The sequence below is a fragment of the Anser anser genome (assembly GCF_964211835.1).
Source record: "Anser anser genome assembly, chromosome: 3".
In the NCBI taxonomy this organism is placed as follows: domain Eukaryota; kingdom Metazoa; phylum Chordata; class Aves; order Anseriformes; family Anatidae; genus Anser; species Anser anser.
In genome coordinates this window covers 31,535,522-31,553,157 of record NC_139722.1, presented here as the reverse complement: position 1 = coordinate 31,553,157, position 17,636 = coordinate 31,535,522, and the positions used below count along the sequence as shown (strand labels likewise).

General features: G+C 38.6%; 1 long non-coding RNA gene across 1 annotated transcript; it reads left to right on the top strand.

Annotated features, from left to right (window-relative positions):
- Nucleotides 1–8,845: 8,845 nt before the first annotated feature.
- Nucleotides 8,846–15,496, top strand: LOC310896246. Its single transcript, XR_014581306.1, has 3 exons — nt 8,846–9,832; nt 10,293–10,417; nt 13,206–15,496. It is a non-coding gene; the product is annotated as an uncharacterized lncRNA (long non-coding RNA).
- Nucleotides 15,497–17,636: the final 2,140 nt, after the last annotated feature.

The following is a 17,636-nucleotide window of genomic DNA, read 5'->3' as shown; positions in this document are numbered from 1 at the left end:
TCCATGATATTCTGGAGTATTTTCTCTCTTGCTGTATTTGCTGGCATTTTTCTGGGCTCACTGTTAGTTTATTTTTGCCAGCCATATACCTAGTTATTCTGGATCCTTTCTTTTCTTTATCTGTGATCATTGCTTTTCTTAATTTAGCTATCATTACTAAGTGTAATTAATGTGTTGCTTGATTTTCCTTCTTTAACACAACTGAAAATTGTTAATACCAAACCTAAAAACAAGTTAAAATATTCAGCTAGATGCTTTTTCCCATCTATGCTTTTCCCAGCTGTTGCTGTTTATCGTTGTATTTCATGTACAGTATCTTTCCCAGATTTCTGTCTGATTATGTAGTATGAGATTTACTGCTATTTTCTGTATTATTATTTTTTTTAATAAGAGTATATAGTTCTGAGAGCTGGGGAGTCCAGCAATAGAATAAATCCAAATTGACTTTTCTACAGGATGTGATTGATGGCTGAAATGAGCTCTCAGCTCTCATAATAAGCTTGGCAAGGTGACAGAGAGAGAGAGATATGGTGTAACAGGCATGAAGAAAACAGAATAAACAAAGTTTGGGGGACTTAACCACGTTTTGCTCAGTCCTTTGCTTTGGGTTTGTCAAGGACTTGAGCAGTAATGTGGGCCCTGAGGCCAGAGCTTAAGGAATTACTGTACTGTTTTGTTACAGGACTGGTAGAAGAGATCACCACAGTCATTATTGCAATCACGCACAGACACACGCACACACATGCATGCAAAAAAAAAAAAAAAGAATTTTCTGAAGTATGGGAGTGGAATGGTAATTTGTAGATAATCTCAAATCTAGGACATTACTGATTTTAAAATGTGTTAATGTAAGTTTCTGTATGCAAACAGCCGTGAATTATGTTTTATTTAAATTGTCATGTGTAACTAGATAGACTATGAAATTCACTAAGACATCCAGATGGTCTTTTATTGATTTTTTTTTGCAGAGTTACTGTCAAGTTTACAACCTGAACTGTTAAAAAGAATGTATCCTCGTAGAATTCAATTCAAATCACACAGTTTCAGGACTGCTGGATCACTTATTTAAGTATACCAATGCTGTACCTATATTTTGAATAAAAATTTAGGTCTAGAGAGGTAAAATATGGCTTAAATAGCTTCTGAAATAATGGGGTTTTAAGATCCTAATGATCACAGCGATATGAAAGGCATAACATTGGAAATTTACAGGTAAAATACCATCTTGAAAAAAATAAGTCAAAAGAGACACATTTTTTTTCTAATATCACCCAAGGATTTTAAAAAATCAGCAAGAACAAATAGCTTTTGCAATAAAATATTCTATTTTTCAAGGTTACTGAGTTCGAAAAAAAACAAACATTCTGAAGTTGTATGGCCTTTGCGTGGCATGAGATGTCATTACAAGATGAAAGGGAAGTTGCATCTGAGGGCAAACACTTTCGTTATTACTACAGATGGTCTACTTCCAAATTTCCCTAACTGATGAAGTCTTCTCAACGCCACTGTGACTCTGATAGTGCTCTAGGTTTCAGTTGCCCTGGAACCAAATGAATATAAATTTGAAGAAAAAATGATTCTGTGTCAGGGTGGACCAGCTTGTATCTCCAACAGGAGAACGGTTAGTCAATTTGCTCTTCAGCTATCTCAGGTATGAGCTAGTCCAGGTATTTTGCTAAAGTGGAAAGCTCTATCACCCATTTTTTAAAGAAGAGTCTTTAAAACATCACGAATGGTTGTCAAAACCAAAAGTCATACAAAAACTGTTGCTCACAAGTACAGAGTTAAAAGTGTATTGCAGATTATTGTTCAAATTTATGCTATTGTACCATGCTTCAGACACTTCTGACACAAAATACAATTTTCAACTAATAAAATGGAGAAAAAGTCCTTGTCCTTTGCCATGTCTGCTACAAAGTATTGGCTTTTTCTTTCATTATCCTATTATAAATCTCACATTATCTGGGATTTTAAATGCCACATCTCCTAGAAAAATGACTATAAGCACACATTCTTAGTGTCAGTTCTCAGTAAACTAAATGTCTCTGCTCTTATGCCTATAAAAATAGGCTGGAAAATGTGAACTCCAAAAGCTGAGAAAACTATAATGCAAATTAAACTAGTACATGAATTCAGTTTTTTTTAAATTTACACATCTTTTGGGTGATTGAAGTGGTACTATGGAAAAATATATATATATTTTTGCACGTAAGCAAACAGGTTCCAGGCAAGCAATCTGGTTCCAGGCAAGATTATGTCTTTTTATTATTGTCTAGACAAGACAGTAAAAGTAATTGGTTTTCTGCCTCTTTGTGGTTGCCCAGATATTGGGTTTAAGCATTTCTTTATGTTTCCATCTAAGCAGATGGAGCTGAAATGGACAGTACCTTGGCTCTCCCCATCACGGTTGTTATCCAGAACAACAGAGCCAGCAGCAGGTGCCTTTCTTTACTCCTGGTACAGACCCAAAGCAAGCTGGCATTAACCTCTCAGGGACTATGTAGAAGAAGGATTTCTGCAAATGACAATACCTTAAGGTAAGATGCAGGTTACGTACACAACCTGTCACATTCGGGTGTTGCTGGAAGTGTTTATTTCTTTGTAGACATCGTGCAGTTAGAGTAGTGTGGTCTGTATTAACAGATCTCTTTCTGAATACCTGCAAAGCTACCCCAATGTTGTATACACAAGGCAAACACCAAAAAAAGCATAAGCTGCCAGTGCTAAATAAAATTAACTGTTGCTAAATTCAGATCAAAATGATGCTCTTTTATGAGCTGATGCATATCCATCCTGTGCACTGGTGTAGGGACCCAGGAATAAGACCATGCAGCTGCTTAGCTAAAAAGTGACCCAAAGGTAGCAAAGGGAAAAAGATAGCATGGCTTTAATTATTCAGAGTGCAACACTGAATTGTCCAGTGTTAGCTCCACACACCTGGGGGCTTATAGCGGTGTCAGGACAACTGGGTATGAGTGAGAGAATTAGGTAAAGATGATGCCAAGTATTAGAATATTGATAATTATCATGTACTAGTTATCAATGTGTGCTGCAGAGATTGTGAGCTAGCACTGATGGGACTAACTCGCTGGGGTATGCACTCAATTAACATCAATATATCATTCTCAGGTGAGTGTACTGGAAATCCAGTACATCCTCAGCAATGTGAACCAGGACATAGCGCTGAGAGCAATGAGCCCCATTTAATGCAGGGTACACGTTCAAAACGGGGGTGTCTGCAAAGCTATGTCCCAGCCTCTCCTTCCATGTGGCTCCCCATAAAGGCTGATCTTATCACTCTTAGTTCAAATGATCTCTTCCTTAATTTGGACAAGGAAGGCTATGAAACAAGCTTGAGAGAGAAGTGAGAAATGAGCATCACTGTGGGATATGATAGGCTCACCTATCCTTGTTTTCTGCAAAGCATATGAAATTTTGGAAATTTATCTTGCAGTCCCTTGCTGCTGCTGCAACAGCCAGAGGATGTTTCCTCACTCTACAGACCAGCTCCACGCAGCCTTTTTTTCTTGCTCACGCTCACAGTGGTGATGGGAAAAACTTTCCTGCAAACTGGCAGCAGTGACTGTACGCGGTAGTGTCCTTTAATGGAAAGCATTAATACAAAAATAAAAAGCTTCATGGAGCATACCCAGCAAAGCATGACTTACTGTAACAGTCCTTAGAGTCACTTCCATTTCTGTATTTGAGATATTAAGACATACTATGCTGCTCTTACTCATCCTGTTCCCGTAGATTAATAAAATATAGCTCTTGGATCATTAAAAATTGCAATGCATTTCAGAGTTATTTTGATAGAGAACATGTCTCATTGTCACTGCAACTTGAAATCTATTTATCTGGAAACTTCATTTATGACAAGACATGGGAAGGTTTTTCTTGTGCACATGGGTATCTTCCTTTCTTAAGTAAGGTCTTTCCTCCATGCTGGTATCTGAACAGCATAGTATTCATGAAGTTGCAGCAGACTGAAAAGGATTTAAAATAGTTACTTGCTGATTTTTCTGCTAAGATCTCTAGACTCCACCCTTACACTAACTTATATTTTGGATAGATAATTTACAGATAATTAATAATTAACTTTTCAGGTGCTTTCCTAGAGAAAACAGTTCTGTTACAAAGTTTCACAATATGCACAATATACTGTCTCAGAGATTCTGCTAGCACGATGGATTCTTTTTGAGATAAAAGTCATTATTTCTCAGTTATGTCTGCATACTGCGAGTAGGAAATTACATTATATCTTTCCAAACTGTATTTTTCTCTATCAGATTCATATGCAACAGGATCAGTTCCTTCAATGTTAGTGACAGCCTTCAAGGAATTAGATCAAAATAATGGATGGCCAGGGTGAAGTGACTGTCAAGCTGCATATGGACAGGACTGTGTGGATCCGCACAAGTTTGGAGCACAAGCAAGGAAAGTACACAGGCGTGCTGCAGGAAACTATGTGTGCAATAATCACAAAAAGTGGAGTGCTGTAGGGGTACGCTGAAGAATGTTCAGGCTTATTAGCCACGGGAGTGAATCTGTGATAAACAGGCTTTAAAATCTTTATCATTTTATTTGTGGAAAATAATGCCACATACCAGAGTTGTGGAACCTCACACCATCAGCAGCTTCCACTGCTCTCTGTCTCAACACCAATGGCAAGAGGAAAACAGGTACATTTGTGCTTTTTTCTCTGTGACAAAGCTATGTGCAATGTTTGCATAATTTTTCCCTGCAGTCAGACAGCTATTTCACTCACACTGAATGCCTACAAAAATGCTGAATTTAAATACAAGCCAAGTGCACCAGTGAACTGCAATCTTACTGACCAAGTTTCAACACATTACTGATAAACCTGAGAATTTAAAATGCATACAGGTGTTCCTTATCGTCTTTGCTGTGACAGACAATGCACCCTTAGCAGCTTTAAGCATTTGGTGGCTGTAAGGCTGTTCCTTTGTTCACAGATATACTGTGAAGAGGAAAACATGCCCAGTACTGAAACAAGAAAGCAAACAGCCCCTTTTGTGGTTGCTTAGCTGGGGTCACATTCCACCACCACCATGTGCCATTATGCTGCCACTTGTCCTGCTGGCACATATCAGGACAAGGCGTCTGCAATCAAGGCAGCAGATGGTTCTTCGGGTCGCCTAAAATCAGAGTTGGCACAGACACAGCATTTATGACGCTGCTAAGAGAGAACAACATATTGGAATGGACATAATAACAGATCTCTGGATAATGAAGGCATCCTGCATCCTGTTAATCCGTTCACACAGAGCAGTAGCCTTCAAGTTTGTGAATAATGCTTTTTTCTGTTAATGCACTTGCTTGTTTCGTATCTGGTAATACACAGGCATTCAGTCCGTAACCCATCCAATTAAACCCAATTCAAGGCAACTGTTTGGGGAATATTTCAGGTTTGGACTATGCTTGTGGGCAGCACAGCACGAGTTGCCTTGAAAACATCTGTGACTGCTGGGCCAATGATACAATTGCCAACACTGAATTCATGGCCAATTCATTTTGTTCTGTTTTGCCAGGCTCCACAGAGTGAAAGCAACACATTTCTGAGCAGCGGTAGGCACAATTGTTAAGGCAAGTCCCCCCAAATGTTCCAGGAATGCAGAAATTTCAGGAGCCCGCTGCTACCCATATTCCATTTCCACTATAATATTTCCAGTAAAAAGGCACGAAAGAGAGAAAAATACAGACCTTCAGTGTGTTAGACTCCCCATCATATCAGCTCGAGTCTTTCCAGCAAATGTTTCCCAGTCCTACACCATTTCATGTTTTAATGTTCACAATATGTTGCCGTAGACCACTCCACAAACGTTAACCGAGGCCAGGCAGTGAATTATGATGCTGTGGATTACAGAACACGCTCTCCGTCAGCTGAATTGCTTGTTACGGCCAAATGCGGATACAGTGCTGATATTGATCACTGCACTTACATTAATAATGTGATCTTTCTGTAGTGGATCGGGCCACTGTGCCTTAAATAATTAGTATTAAATGACTCCTAGCATGCGTTTTCAGTTGAACTCCAAGGGGGAGGCCAGTTGTCAAACCTCACTCAGACATGGCACAAGAATGTCTTCTGAGAAAGGAAGGAAGAGGGGAATGGGGGAAGGTGTTCAGCTGTTTTCTTTTCAAAGCTTGTGCTCCCTTTAGTCCTATGGTGTAAGGTCCTCTTCACTGTGGGGTGAGGTGGTCAAGAACACAAGGTTTACCAAAGGAAAGAGGCCACAGATACATATGGCTAGCAATCTTGCAAGATCAGGAAGCAGATTTCTTTCTTGTGTGAGATGTTTCTTTTTTCCTATACCTGATCCCTGCTCAGTTCATCTTTTGGTATCTTGGTATCTGCTTCTAACGGACCTGCTAAATGGACCAAGTACTACAGCTTATGCTGTACCTATGAAAGAATTGCCTGATGGTTCCTATGCACTCTACTTGTTTACGGGCTGCTACATATGGAAATGGGTAGGAAGCAGGCAGAAAATCCTTGTTTGTCTCGTGAAACATATTTTCCTTAAATTGCCAATAATGAGCTTTTAAAAAAGTTGAGTTTTCAACAAAATAAACTAATGTATGTTGCATTACACACACACACCGCTCCAGTTTTGAACCTTTAGGAATTTACTTTTGTAACACAAATGCTACAGACATAATATTTTGCAAGTAAGGGATGAGATTTTCATGACTTCATAGGGAAAACACCGGGTAAAATAGGATGAAAAAATCCAAAAATGTACCATGGGGATCGCATGACAGTGAGTAGCAGCAGTAGAGCCACCTACGGCACCTCCACAACTAAGCCAAAGCACTGAAATACATACAAAACTATTTAATCCTTCAACTCTGATGCTGTGACATCACGTGTAAACATGTGCTTGCACAACTACTGCCTGCACCTACATTTTTAGTTGCCTTTTTAAAAAATCTGGCCTTGAATTATAGATGGTTCAGGATTTAATGCTTAGTGGGAAAAGGAAAGAATAGTGCGCTTTAGGTAAAATTACATAATCCAAAGACTCCTGAAAATACTGCTGTAAAATATGAGTGACGTGACTAGCTGAAATGTAAGGGATATTTTATAACCCAGAATAGCTTTGTCATCATGCTTGTGAGGTTGCAGCACTGTCTGAGCAAAATTGAGGCTTACAGAGGTGTCTGCGAAAGGTCACGTCTCGCTTCTGTTCTCAAGCACCACTGCTGCTTTTTGGGGCTTGTCACGAATGTAAGGTTATATGATGAAGTGCGCATCTTCCGAAATAGCAAGGCACAAGGGAATAACAGTGGGTGTGTGCCCCCATAACCTAACCAGGGAAATGGATGGGATTCCCCTGTCCCAGCCCTGTCAATGGTTGTCCCAGAAAAGCCATCAGCCCTTTGTATGGGCATGACACCTGTCAGGTAAGCCAGTGGCAGAGGTGTGCATGTGAACCCACATATCTGTCTATGGAAGTATTTATGTGTGTAAGTGTGCAATGAGGGTGCAGGGAGGGCCAGTGGCTCCCTGGGGCCGGGGCCGGGAGCAGTGGGGGCTCCCTGGGGTTCTCGGGGCAGGGCCTGGCACCGGGGCCTGTCCCACTGCCCCAGCCAGGAGCAGGGCAGCCCCAGGCCCAGCATCGGGCACCTCCATGGGGATGGGAACGGGCTGAGGCCAGGCCGGGACGTGGGCCCACAAGTGGGCCCAGCTCAGTGGGGCCCATGGCCAAGCAGGTCTGGGCTATGAGGAGCTGGAGCTGGGCCCTGCTGCAGCCTTGCTGGGGCAGGGGCTGATGGCCCCAGGGCTGACATGGGACCCTGGGCCTTGGACGGGGTGTGGGGAGTCCCAGGGTGGTGGGCAGGGACGGTCAGGTCCGTTAGTGCCCAGACACCAGGCTCTTGGGAGCATACGCTCAGCCCTGCCACTCACTGCAGCGGGGGACATCGGGATTTGGCAGCCTTGCCCCTGCTGGACTGCAGGGCGTCTGTGCAGCTCCTAACGATAAACACAAGCTATTGAGAATAATAAGCTTTTTCATTATAAATTACGGTTCTCTTAGCGTGCCAAAGATTCATCAGATGATATTCTCCAGCTTTATAGCTTGTTTTTAATGCATGATAATCTCATCTAAATGTTTTGTATTGTTTCTTAATGAAAGGTACATTAGAGTTATATAAAATATATAGACATCATTCCATCCACTAAATCTCTCCCTTTTTATGAGTTATTTCAGTTGATGTATTTGTTTTCTTATGGACCATGATCAGTGTATTTTGAATGACTACTGCATTTTGAATTATTGGTCTCTACTAACAGGAAAATGATTGATTTTAGGAGTACAAAAAGTGTATGGATTTTCAGTAAGAAGATAATATTTTAAAATCCCCAAACTTTACAGTATCGGGAACAAATTTTACCATGCTGTAATATTGCTAATTTGGATAAGTGTATTCTGAGTTCTTTAAAAACAATTTTGAAGCATTTATTACAAGTGAAAAATGAGAACAATATATTCCACAAGTATAATTGGCCTGTTCTGATACAGGCAGTCCTGTATTTCTCTACATAAAACCACAGACCAAGTTCTCTAACCCGACACCATGGCTCCTATTACTGTCTATACCAGTAAATTAATCGGGACCAGCACACAGTGCTCAGGCACAGGCACGGGAGGGTTCAGTCCAGTTGTTGTGTGCTTCTCTGCATGTTTCTGGCCTGCACTAACTCGTATTCTCTCCTGCAATGCCCAGGCAGAGTTTAGGGAAGAGCTTGGGGCTCGGGGCTGTTCTCACGATGCAGGAAAATATAGCTGTATATAGGTAGCTGTATGAACATGAGCCGTGCTGTGCCGCCTTCTCTCGGGACCAGCGAACAGGTCCTGACCCATTTTGTTTGCCAGTGCAATAGCGCGTGGTATTTCTTCACAACATCTTGGGAGAAGGTGAAAGGTGGCAGGAAGAAGCAGCCCAGACATTGCAGGATGACACACAATTCCTTTGAGACCATGTCAAGTAATAAGTTTGGCACTTTAGCTCAGACAGACGCAGTAATTCTGGGACTTGGCCGTACCTGTCCTAGTTTTTCCTTTTTGTTTTAATTGCTGGTGGTGGTGGTGATATTTTGTGTGTGTGTGTGTTTGTGCTTTTTTTTTTCTTTTTTTTTTTTTCCTTTGAACAACAGCATTTGATTAAGAAGCAAATGGAAACATGGCTCTCCCTCTTTCTTATCTCATTTAGGCTCTAACTACATTTAAATTAATGACACTGTCCAAACTGGCTGTGGTAGTGCAGCAACAACCCCTCACTGAGAGGGATAAATGTGAGATCAGCACTTCAGAAAAGGAGAAGCAGCACATCCATCATACGTTAGACCCTCAGCATTCAGCATAACAACAGAAAATATTTATGCAATAAATATCACAAATGATTTGCTCTGATATATCTAAAGATTACTTGAAAACAGCTAATTAGGTCTGCATTTCTCAGACCATGAGGCACAGTGCTCTGGTGAGGGGCTATGCATGGGTTACGAGGCACAAGGCATTTTCCACCTCAGACCTGGATGACATACATTATGACGAAACTTGGAGATCCTTAACTGAGCGAGCCCTTGTGGGAAATGAGGCATGACTAAAAGGGTCAGAAGGCACCGAGTTTTCTCACTTGAGACAATCTATTAATGTTTATAATCCACTACAGAAAATATGAGAAATAATATTGTTAAGGACAGAAGTACAAGGTTTCCCTTCTGCCAGAACCCTGGATCTTCTAGTCTCTCGAAACGAACAGCTATCTGTGCAAGAACAACTTAAAGTGACAGGAAAAAATGGTATGTTACAGTCACTTATTTTTTCTAACTGCCCAGGAAATAGAAACAATTTGCTAATATTTAACTAACAATTAGTGAAATTAATAGAATACAATCTGCTTGTAACCTATGAAGCAGTTATTTTGTATACTGTTTATCCAGGCCCAATGATAACTGCTACTAGTCTACCCTGTAGTACTAAATGGAATTGTATAACCATGATGAAGATACTTCCTCTAACAAAATATGTTGCAACCAAACGCAGTGATGAAATTTTATCTGTGCTGTTGACAGCCCTGGTTTCTCCTGAATTCAGTCTCCATTTGATGAGCAAGCCTGGACAGGTCAAAGCAGCAGAAAGCAGCTTGGATTTAGCATGGTTAGATATCCAGTACAGAGGAACCCAAAGCATGTTAGGATTTGTGTTCTGTTCTTCATGTTGGGAACCAGCTCAGACCTTGTTCTTGCTCAATGTTTTCAGGGTTTGCATGATCAAAGCATTTTATGTCCAGATGGGAACATCATTACTGAAAGAAGTGATCTAACCAGACTATGACCTATCCACACTGAACCCTGAAGACTGCATAAAACCTTACTTGTGTATCTGTATCCTTTCCAAAATCTGTGTAAGAAGTTGCTATGCTCAGCAGCAATAGCTCCTGTGATCACTTCTCACTCCATTTTACTGCAGCTTGTATTAGTTTAAATACTACTAGCTACATCTTTATACTAGCTACATCTTTATATTAGCTCAAACAATGCAACAATGGCTTAAACTATTAGCTTAAACTATTCAGGCATTGCTAAACTGGAAATTATGAGTGAAATGCGAGGAACTCTCTTGGGAGACCAGAAGGGTGGGAGCACACACAAAGGGCATGCAGAGCAGAGGGCAGAGCATGGTAATCTCTTGCACCAGGGCAGATGAATCCAGAAAAGCACAGCACCCACAGCCATAGTCAGTCAGCATTTGAAAAAACGCAGCTGGTCTGGTCTGAGACAGTTTAATGTAAATGCAGTTTTATGGAGTAAATAATTATATATATACTTCCTAGTTCATGTAAGTATATACATATACTTCCTACTTCATACTCTTTTCTTTGCCTTTGCTAAATCTTGTCTCACTTTTAAAAGCAAGCACCGTGAAGCTAAATGTCAGAAGAGTTTATTTCCAGCTGAGTGATACAATTATTAACAAGCAAGTAATCAAGCCCTTGATAATATAAAATTCAGAGCATACCTTTGACATTTTGAATAAAAGTATAAAAAGTGCAATTAAATCAATGCACTTCCCTAACAGAGTTCGTACATCAAAATTCTGGATGGCTTAGGTTAACTCATAATGATTTCATTCATAATTTTTCAAATTGCGTTTGATCACTGCTATCTGTTTCCACAGAAAATCATTAATGCTCTTTAGTGAAACCAATTATCTATCATGAAGATTACATTATCTTATTAATGAAACTTTCCAAGGAAATATGGATGTATTTCAGAGACAAAATTATACAAAGGTGTCATTGAGATAATATACAGAACCAAATTTAAGTCTGGATGTTGAATACCCTCAAGAAAAAAACATGAGCATTTTTTGTTTCAGGTCCATAGGCAAAAATGGTATCTCTCCTTTATGCTGAGAAATCCCCCAAAATAAATCGGTGTTTAAGAAATTGATTTGGCAACATGCTTTGTCCTCACAAATCATAAATGTTAAATTAAATTTCAATGCTGCTATCACTTTCATGAAATTCACACGTGTAAGTTTTGTCTTAGAATGTCAGAAAGAAAATATACTCCAAGGATTTTAAATAACCCTTTTTTTTTCTACTCTCTACATCTTCCATTTTATTTTCCCATCATCTGACAGTTGAAGGAACAGGCACACTACAATAGTATGCCAGCAAGTATGTCATTTCTGTTCAATTACCCTTGTGCAGTACTACTATATGCTACAGGTCCTGCTGGCAAGCTGAAATTCATTGAAATCTCATGGAAAACTCATAAATTTAACCTGGCATTTTAGACTGCAGCTGTACAATAAACCAGCTGTTTTTGAAACTGAGATGATAACTTCCTTCAAAACTATAGCTCTTCCAACCTTGTGAATGTGGTTTAATTTTATTCTCCTGATTAATCTATGTGCATGCAATCTTCTTGAAGTTTCTCAAGGAAATATTTTATTGTAATCTGAATAGACCAATGGAAGATGGGAAAAAAAATGAAAAAATAGCTATGAGACATGGGAATTTGAGAAAGCAAATGTACATTGCTGTTTTCCAAATACTTAAAAAAATTTTGGAAAGCCATTGTTTCAAAACAGGTAGGCCTAGAAACTACAATTAAACAAACCAAAGTGATTAAAGCTAGTGAAGGGTCTTGTCTTTGCTTTGATTGCTATTTAGAAAGGTTTGATTGTTAGTGTTAGAGTGAATGAAACCTGATTTCCCCATAGGAATACATCGTCGGTAGGGAGGTAAATACCATGGCTCTTTGCATCTGAACTATCTTTTCCTGCTGGCAAATCCATTGTGCGCTATCTCCAGCAATACTTTTTGTCTTTTTGTATTTTGAAAAAAATAAATAAATCCCAAAGACAGATTCACCACTCCTGTGGGTACACAGTAGGAATATCCAGTGATAAATATTTAGGAGCTGTAAGATGTAACTACCATTGCTACAACAACAGAACTAATAAGACTGGTGTTCAGGATGCTGTAAGTAAACGTTTTAAATTGACTTGGGCTGAGAAACACATCACTGATCACACTGTTAATCACACTAGGGTGAAGCTACCGTGGTTTCTGCTGTGCTCAGATACTGTAGTAATTACTGAGTCACAGACAGGTAGTTTGATGGAATATAAAAAGCAGTGCAGACCCATTAGGTCCCTTTTTGATGAGTATAGTTAACATTTGCTTGTGAAAGGATGAGCTGAAGGAACAGCGATTAGGCACTTCATCCTTGCAGAAAAAGAAAATGTGGCATTGTTTAGTGTATTGTCTTGAACCTTCTTGCTTCCTCCTTGTCTTGAATAAAAGGTTATTAAGAGACGTTTTTTCCACATTTTCCCTTGCTCTCTATTAACATGTATTTAGTTAAGGGTACAGCAAATATGGCATGAAATTGGAATTGCGGTAATATTTAGGACTGATGATAAATGAATAGATTAAAATGCATAGTATAAAATCTATTTTTGCCTCTATTTTTGATACTGCAGACCCAGAAGTGTAGGAAATTCACTTGCAATAACCCACAGAAATGGTTACGGCTATTCTTTACTGGACTATCTGTTTGTTTTTTCCGTTTGTAGTTTTAGTGGCCATCTTCTTCCTTTCTCACATCTTTTGCATATGTGATCCCTAGGCTCTAACTAGCATTCCTCAATGTTTACAAGCATCTCATCAGAAAAGGAAACCATTTTGGCTGGAGCATTACCAAGATGCAGATGCTGTGTTTGCCATATTTATACTTCGCAGACCCACCGGTCTTGGCGAAAGAACTCCATCGCACTGAAGGGTCAGAGGGACCCGCGAGCCCTGAGAGCACTGCTAGCAGGCTGGAGGAGGACAATGAGGACCCTAAAGGAGGGTGTGATGCAGGCATGAGGGAGCAGTGTGGAGGACGGCATAGTTTGAGGTGAAGGGAGGTCTGCTTGCTCTGCAGTGCAGGCATAGTCCTATACATGATACGAACACCTGGAACGCAACATGTAGCCTAAAGGCTGCCCTGACCATTTTGAATGGTATTAGGAGTCACTCCCATACTTCTATAGTCCCAGACGAGAAAAATGGAAAGACAGCCTAAAGCTACTTCAGCTCTCTGACGCCTGCTTGATCATCATGTTCTTCATTATGCTCGTGTGATGCACAGCACAGATTATCGCCTGGGTGTCTGAGGGAAGAAGAGATCTAAAAGTAAAGCAGACCGGCTGTATTTTAATGATGGTAACGTTTGCCCAGGAAAAGGCAATTCTGATTTGTTTAGATGCTCTCCTGACTAGTTCCTGAGCTTGAATGCTGTGTGCAGACTACTTCAGCTGAAACAAATCACTCTTCCTGACGTGCCAGCAGAGGCACAGACTGCTGCCCTTCAGGGCACAGTGCAAGAGACTTGTATTTTATTGAGCAGCTGATTGACTAGCTATGGATATTTTTTTGGGGTTTGTTTTTGCCAACAGCACATCTAATTTGTGATTTAATCTTTTTATTCAATGCCTAGCTGCCTCAGCAGTCCACATTCAGAACAAGCATGTGAAATGTATACATTGTCTGTTGTTTGCAATTAATCATCAGTGATTACGTTGTGAAATTATCTATCCCATATGATTTAATATCAGTAATGGATGGCTGTTAAAGTTACTTCTGCCATCTGCATATTTGTTTTTCCAACTGCTATTCAGAGACCAGCTTTTTAAGGATTTTTTTGAGCAGAGAAAGATAGCCATCTGCTAATCTTGACCATGAACATATTTTAAGACGTGTTGATTTGATTATATAATGGAAGTGCAAATGGGGAACATGCAGTTGAACACTTTGTATTGATCAATAAATATTTAAGTGATTGCTTACAATTATTTCTCATTTCTAAGAATGAAACACAAACATTTTTGAATGTTTCTTATTGAAGCATTTTTGAAGCTTTTGAAACTGTTTACTATTCAAAACAGGATATTTTAGAAACAGTTTAGTCTGATAAAGGACAGCAAGTTTTTCTCTTTTTAGCAATCAAATTACTGTGTCATTTTCCCATTTTAAAACCCATTACAGGTATTTTTTTAATTAATTAATGAACAAAAATATTTGTATTCAGTGGGTAAATAAAGTTCTGTCTTTATTTCTCTCCTTTCCTTATCACTGCAATCATAAAAGGTAGGTTTTAGATGATACGTATTCTGGTCTTTGGTTTAATATAGTTTTCTTTTTTAATTTTTATATTAGTTTATTAGAATATGGCTAAACATATGATTTAAAAACATCATTTATTACTTTTATTCTGACAAACCACTGCAAAATGTCATAAATAACTTTTCTAATGATTTCTACTATTTTTATCACTTACCAGCTATGCAGCAAACTTCCATTTTGCTGATGCCTGGATATCTTTCTGAGAACACTAAGAAATTACATTGGTAACTTTACATTATGCTTACATCCTTAATCCTATATTTATAAGCTGTGTTTGTTATTTGAATATAGTATGCTGTTTAACTTCTGTGTTAATATTTACCAATGAATCACCAATGTAAGGCACATGAAATGTATCTGCTCTCTTTTCTAGTTGTTGAATGTACAATGTATAGTAGAAATTCTTGAGTATTTTTTGTTTGACTAACCAGGGAAACTGGAAATTTTTGTTTTAGGTCAAGTGAAAAGGAAATTCTTACTTGTTTTGGATAAGTATTTGAAAAAAAAAAAGCTCTAAAATTTGTTTAATTCACTTCAAATATTGTTTTAACTGAATATGAAATGCTCCTTCTAGTTGTGTATCATTTCAAAGTAGTAAATTTTGATACATTCTTAAACAATGTTTTTTGAAATGAAGAGTAATGGGATTTGAAATTATTTTAAAGGTTTAAGCAAAGTATTTCAATTTTTCTGAAACTGTATACTAATTTTTGCATCAGAAAATATCATTTACTTTTGGCTGAAACTCATTTTTTTAGCAAATTAATTATTCATTAAAACATTTGGCCCAACACTTTTTCTGATGCAGTAAAAATTGATTTTGATTTGAAAAACAGTATTATAACTATGAAAGATATTTCAATACATGATTTATGAAATATCACCCAATAATGACATAGATTGTTTTTTGTGTGTGTGTTACACAATATTAATAAAGTCCATATATTAGACCAGTTTCAATATAATGCATGTGTTTTTAATTCAGGAAAGATAGACTATTAGAGAATATTATCATTTCAAACCACTTGTTTGTTTGTTAGCTTTATTTTTAGGAAGGGAGTATGAACCATCTTCCCTAATGCTTGAAAAATATTTTCTGATTACATCAACCTTATCAAGCAGTCAGAATTCTGCCCAGTTCTATACTGGCTCTGGATCTGTCCCAATGCCCTGAGCAAACCTAGGTCTGATACTTAGTCATGGATTTATTCAGGATTTTTCTCCGCCATTTCATTTATTAGCACATAAAGAGCAACAGAGAGAGATGGAGTCATTGTCTGAGCAGTCTATGCTGAAAAGGCCATTTATTTCTCCTGAGTGTTATAAACTACAGCTGCTGTGAAAAATGTACTGCATTGAATTAATTAATTAATGCAATCATGAGTCATGATGGTTTGGTCTTACTGAACACATCTCTTTCATTAACAGAATCTGTGTTTCAAACATTCAGACATAGCTTTCCATGGGTAATCGTGCACTCATTTAACCATTTATCCCTTTTGTGGAACCATTTTGTTCTATGTTTGCTTTGTGTGTATAAACACTGTAATCCTGTAAACTAGTTGCTTTCTCTAAAAATATGCTATAACTTTATAAAGTGGGAAAACACCAATAAAAAGATTTTGAAAATTTTACTTGAAGGCAAGGCTTGGACTGCTACAGTACATAGTTTATTTCTTTTTCCTTTACACTGTATTAAAATTGCAATATTTTCCTTTCACTGGCTTTGATTAATCTTTGTATAGTGTAACATAAATGGATCTGATACAATCTACTACAGCATGTGACAAGTAACAAACAAGCTAATTTTAACCTTCCATGCCCGTGTACATGTTGTTTGTCCTTGTAGTATTAGAATTGCTAATGCTGCCTGTGGCTGAGACCTAAACCAAACAGCGCGAAGTCACATAAATAAATGAGAAACTGTATTTGGTTTTGAAAGTCAATTGAGCTGAAATAGCTTTGGTTTGGGGGAAAGAAAAGGCTTAAAGCCTTCAGGAAAGTGAGCAGCATGGTTAGACAACAGTTACTGTCCCCCTCTTTCAGTAAGTTGTACCCCATTCTGAGAGCATTTAAAAGAAGATTTGATTCTTGATGATACTTCTGTTCCCAATTCCGATAGCTCTGTTTCTGTGGGACTCCAATTGTCAGTGCAAATATTCTATCAATTTCATGAATATCTAAAAAAAAAAATTAAAAAATAGGCACAATGCAATGCAGAGAAAAGGAAAGGAACCCTGTCTGAATCTTGGCGCTGTTACTGTATTTTAAGGAAGATGCATTTCAAGGGAAAACAAGAAGAGGGAAAATAAATGTACCTGAAGGTTGTCAAAGAGAAATGAAATAGGGAAGAAAGGACATAATTTTATGAGAAGTATTTATACCGCAAGCACTGTCTTCTAGTTCCCTATTGTTCTCTTAAAGTCAAATGGTATAAGAAAACCAAGACTAAGAGCATGACAAAGCACACTTTTGTAACATTTTAAAAAAGCCTCGTGTGTACATGAAAACTACTGATGTCTGAGAGATGAGAGGCCAAAGCCAGAGAAGGACTTTTAATAATGCAACAATGCTGCTTAATATTATAGAGAAGTGTTTCTAGCAACATCTTCTGCACCTGCCCACTGGACTGGGACTTAGAAGGAAGGACTATGAGCAGTTGGATCCAAGCAGTTTTAGGTAATGAGAAGCACAGTTTAGTCCACAACAAGTAACAGCTACAGGTTGTTGCTTCAGGGGCTGTGGTGCCCAAAACAGATATGCCTAAAGACTTTTGCACAAGTGATAAATTGGTGGGGACTCCCTGCTCCTTGAGCTTAGGTCTCTTCTGCATTACCCCAACATTCATGTGATTACGTAGATCCTAACACCGGGATTAAAAGAATACAGCAAGCTAAGAAAGAAGCCCCCTAGGCTAGGTA